The sequence below is a fragment of the Vigna unguiculata genome, unplaced genomic scaffold (assembly GCF_037176805.1).
Source record: "Vigna unguiculata cultivar grain cowpea cultivar isolate G323 ecotype 2 unplaced genomic scaffold, ASM3717680v1 ptg000172l, whole genome shotgun sequence".
NCBI lineage: Eukaryota > Viridiplantae > Streptophyta > Magnoliopsida > Fabales > Fabaceae > Vigna > Vigna unguiculata.
In genome coordinates, this window is record NW_028196810.1 from 7,501 (window position 1) to 12,500 (window position 5,000).

The 5,000-nt window shown below is 28.3% G+C and overlaps 4 non-coding genes across 4 annotated transcripts; 2 read left to right on the forward strand and 2 right to left on the reverse strand.

The window, feature by feature from the left end:
* The first annotated feature begins 1,009 nt into the window (after positions 1-1,009).
* TRNAC-GCA (transfer RNA cysteine (anticodon GCA)) lies at positions 1,010-1,080 on the forward strand. Its single transcript has one exon. It is a non-coding gene; the product is annotated as a tRNA-Cys (tRNA).
* Positions 1,081-3,225: 2,145 nt separating this feature from the next.
* On the reverse strand, positions 3,226-3,299 carry TRNAD-GUC (transfer RNA aspartic acid (anticodon GUC)). The gene has a single exon. It is a non-coding gene; the product is annotated as a tRNA-Asp (tRNA).
* A 457-nt stretch (positions 3,300-3,756) lies between these two features.
* TRNAY-GUA (transfer RNA tyrosine (anticodon GUA)) lies at positions 3,757-3,840 on the reverse strand. The gene has a single exon. It is a non-coding gene; the product is annotated as a tRNA-Tyr (tRNA).
* A 941-nt stretch (positions 3,841-4,781) lies between these two features.
* On the forward strand, positions 4,782-4,853 carry TRNAT-GGU (transfer RNA threonine (anticodon GGU)). The gene has a single exon. It is a non-coding gene; the product is annotated as a tRNA-Thr (tRNA).
* The last annotated feature ends 147 nt before the right edge of the window (positions 4,854-5,000 follow it).

A 5,000-nucleotide genomic window follows, 5' to 3' on the forward strand; every position in this document is an offset into this window, starting at 1 on the left:
TCCCAAGCATTTTCAATTTCCCCGTGAATTTTATCGAAAAATATTCCACGATTTGCTGTCATGCTTCATCAAATCACATGAATCCATTTAGCAATATTGGAATTTCTATTCTTTATACTGAATTACATGAAATCTTACCTAATCCCGTGTATCAAATATTTCTTAGTGTATGAAATACCTATTATGAAAAGAGAAAGAAATATTAGAATTTGATACTCAACTTCGAAGGAATTTGCAACAAAACAAACAGATAGAATCGAAAGTCTAATCTAAAAAAGGATTGGAAATTTCTACGGGCATTTCAATATTTTTTTTAGGAATCTAAAAAAATGCATTTCATTTCTATCATTATTATGATATTACATATTCAAATTCAATTGGATACAAAAAAAAATCCATTCGAAATTGTCAAGAAAAGATATATTTTGAAGTGAAGTATTTTGGAGAGAATTGGGGAGAATATGATTAGAGTATGTTATGTGTAATGTAATAAGGCTTGTATTTTTGAAACATGCATATATTTAACTGCAGCTATAGATCTGTCTCTAACTTTATTGCAGTCATATTTGTTCAGGATAACAAACACATAACATGTTGTGTGAATTTTTACAAATTTTCTATTGAAAATTGTAAAAAAAGAATAAGCACGATAATTTCTTGAAAATACCGTATAGTATTGGTATTCTATATCTATATAGATATGGATAAGATACTCGATTAGATAATATCTGTGTAACAGATCAAATTGATATTCTAGGGTTTACATATATTGAAAGTTGCTGTTATAATTAGAATGAACAAAGTTAAAAAAAAAAGCAATATTGATTGGTTATGTATCAATTTTTATTTTCTGATCTCATTAAGAAAAAAAAATTTCTATTCAAATATTCAAGAATAATTCATAAAAGAATAGTTAACGGTTGCGATTTGTCTCAAGATTGTTTTTCAATTTTTCAATAGAAAGAAAAGGGGGGAGTATTCTCAAAAACTTCATATCTATATTTTTATTGGCGGCATGGCCGAGTGGTAAGGCGGGGGACTGCAAATCCTTTTTCCCCAGTTCAAATCCGGGTGTCGCCTGATCGATAAGAAACTGTAAATGAAAGATTATATTACGTTTTTTTAGAAAACTTTTTTTCCAACAGAAGCAAGCGAGGGAAAAGGAGTCTTGAGAATTGCGTTTGATTCGAAATTATAAGCATCAGTAGCTTAAAAAATGTTGTAAATATTTTTGTCTCGAATTCAAGGAAAGATTCTAGTAGTGAAAAGGAATCCATAAATTTAGAAATGATAGTTCGTTCACTACACAACTATTGTAGTGTCTGTCTCCTGACTGGGTCTTTTATTAGATTGGATTAAGAATAAGTCGGATAGGAAAGTCCATTTTTAGGTAGAGAAAAGGCAGAAGAAAAACCTTCTATACAGACTAATTTAAAGTTTATGAGTGCTTCCACATTTTATCAATATTATTTATTTAGATCAATTCTATTTAATAGCTTTAATTTAGCTAATTCGCTTTCGTAATATTCAAAAAAAGTATTCTTTAGATTTTCATATTCTATATTCTAATAAAATTAAAAAGTTTTGATTCTAAAATCGAATAGAAAAGAAAAAAAGTTTTTTTAATTATTTTAGAGAACGAATTGGGAGACATTTAAGGGACTATTTCAAATAGAAAGAAGAGTATAAGTATGCAAATGAATCTGTCTTGATTCTTTTTTTATGAAATCCTTAAGGAAATGATAAAAGAGAAATCTTAATATTCCCACCTGGTAGTAACATTCATTGACTTATAACTTCCTATAATTTTTTTATGTTTAATGTTTTATGATTTTACTAAAAATAATCAAAAAAAACTTTTTAGATGTTCTAATAACTAATAAATAGAATGAATTCTTGTTTTTCGTGAATGATGTTAGCCCAGAATCCTTTTTTTGACTCTGTAATAGCAATTCCACTATTATAGTATAGTATTTTTAGCGAATAATACAAAAAAAAGAATAGAATAAAAAATTTGAAAAAATAATGAAATAGTTCCTTCATATTTATAGAGATAGGAGACAAAATTTACATGGATATAGTAAGTATTGCTTGGGCTGCTTTAATGGTAGTTTTTTCATTTTCCCTTTCCCTCGTAGTATGGGGAAGAAGTGGGCTATAGGGATACTAAAAATTGAGTTAAGGGATCCAAGTAACCTTGTTGATTTCTACCTGAATTTTTGAATTTCGAAACTATTGAATGAAAATATTTCATTTAAACTAATACTAATTAATTGAGTTCAAATAGAAAATCTATCTTGATTCTATTATATTTTAGTAGTGTAATGTATTCTATGTATCTTATAGGAATTGAAAATACTCTTTCAATCAAACAAATATTTTCATTATTCCCATATTCCTATTTTGAGAAAAACAAGGGAATCAAAAAGAAGAAGAAATGGATTCCTATTCCAATCAAATTTTTCTTAAAATTTCTATTTCGATGAACTGACGCTTAACCTGGTTATATAGATATATATATATATGGAAAATGGCGGACCGTGTAATAACCATTCCTGTTTTTTTACCCCCTTTTTTTCCTAAGATACCGGAATTGTTTGTAAAAAGAATCTGAAAAAAAAAATTGGACGCAATTCTCAGATAGTAGAAATCAAATTGATTTCTACTATCTGGATTACGCTGATTGTACGATCATTTTTTTAAATCATTCATAAAAATGAAGAAATCATATTTCAGTGAAATTAGTCACTTTTACTTACCGTTTTTACATAAATTATAAGTAAAAAAGCAGTAGGAACTAGAATAAACAGTGCAGTAGCAATAAATGCGAGAATATTTACTTCCATAATCTTTATTATGTTCTATTTCTCTTAAATTTCTAAAAAAAAAATTCGGGATTTAATCCCATAGAAATGTTCAATCTTTCAACAATGGTATAAATTGGATTTCAATGATATCAAATCGGATCAATATCATGAATCACAAAATCTGAGCTATCAAATCAACTCATGAAATAGTATAACATAGGAAGATCTTTTATCCATACTAAATAAAACAAAAAAACATTTATTCTTGATGAAAGTCCAAAATCCCTTTCCTTCCTTTTTCGGCGAAACAAATGAAAAAGCAGGGGGGGGCCCCAAATAAAATTTTGTTTATCAATTTGATTCCCTACAAATACACAAAAAAGGAATTTATTTTTTATTTTTTTGGATTTATATCCAACGGGATTGACGGGGCTCGAACCCGCAGCTTCCGCCTTGACAGGGCGGTGCTCTGACCAATTGAACTACAATCCCAGGGAAAGGGGTGTACTGTATAAATATTTTTACGGACCGTTTCTGTCAAACCTTTTCTTTTTCTATTTCGGATTCGAACCTTTTTGTTGTAAATGAAAAAAGCGCATTTTTTTATATATTGATATGTATATCGATATCCACTTTAGTGAGATCGACACAAATTACTCGTAATCCGTTTCTTATTCTTATTCTATTAACAAATCGATTGAAAATTGAATCAATGAAAAAAAAATATTTTTTTTTTCAATTTTTCCTTATATTTTCTACTTACAGATCTTGACATGAATACCGATTATTAACAAGATTTTGAATTTGTGGAAAGAAATATGGAATACAGAAAAAAAAGAAATAACCTTAGATATGTTTAATATTTTGATTCTTCCGTATCATAGCACATCAGTCATTTCCAGAGAACTATAAATGGGTTATAGAATTTCATAGTGGATCGGCAAATTCTTGGGCCGAGCTGGATTTGAACCAGCGTAGACATATTGCCAACGAATTTACAGTCCGTCCCCATTAACCGCTCGGGCATCGACCCAGCACAATAGGAAGAATACATTTCAGTTTTTATTGAAAATTTTTGATCAACTTCCTTTCGTAACACCCTACCCCCAGGGGAAGTCGAATCCCCGCTGCCTCCTTGAAAGAGAGATGTCCTGAACCACTAGACGATGGGGGCATACTTGCCCGACCGCCATTATACTACGTTCATAGTATGAACAGTTTTTTGCAATTGTCAATATAATGATATGATTCGATAAAAAAAAATATTTTTCGTTCTTTCATAATTCCATAGAAATTTTTTATTAATCATTTATATTTCTAAATTTTTTTATTCCAGTCATAATAAGAAAAAAAAAGAAGTAATGTTCCAATAAAGAGAAAATTCTTCACAGGAATGATTCGTTTGTTGCAAAGGACGAGAGGTTAAAACTTCATTTCTATCATTTATTACTAATACTAAGATTCGATAGGTAGATTTATATCTAATACTAAGAAAAAAAACTTTGGAAAATAGAATTTTTCAATAAAAAAATAAAAATTTGGTTTAGGGACAGAACATATTGAATCCATTTTATCAATGATTCGATTTTATCAATGTTTCGATGAAATATTTTATTTTGTGAGTACATTTATGTATCAATAAAAAGAATTTAGTGTTATGATTAGAATGACTTCAAGAATCCATTTTGAAATAATATATTTGATATGGATCAAATCCAATCTTAATCAATTCTTTTTTTTAACTATATTCTATTCACTAGGTAAATCCAATTTTTTGTTCTTTGATGAGTCATTATACAAATAATAGATATTGATGTACATGTATTCTAATCCCATTTATATCATTTAATTTATATAATTTATATAAATTTATAGAAATAATTTATATAAATTTATAGAATAAGTATACACAGTAACAAATATATGTACTAGTCATGCTAGTTCCTTATTTAGAAATTGAAAGAAAGAAAAAGGGCCCTTTTAACTCAGTGGTAGAGTAACGCCATGGTAAGGCGTAAGTCATCGGTTCAAATCCGATAAGGGGCTTTTTACTTTTTTTTTCAAAAGCAATAGTCTTTCTATTTGAAGGAAGAATAAAAAGATTCTTGATATTTTGAAAAAGTTTCTATTTGTAATAAAAAAGAAAAAGTGTAAAATTCAATAATGGAAAAATAAAAAAAAGTAAGTGGACCT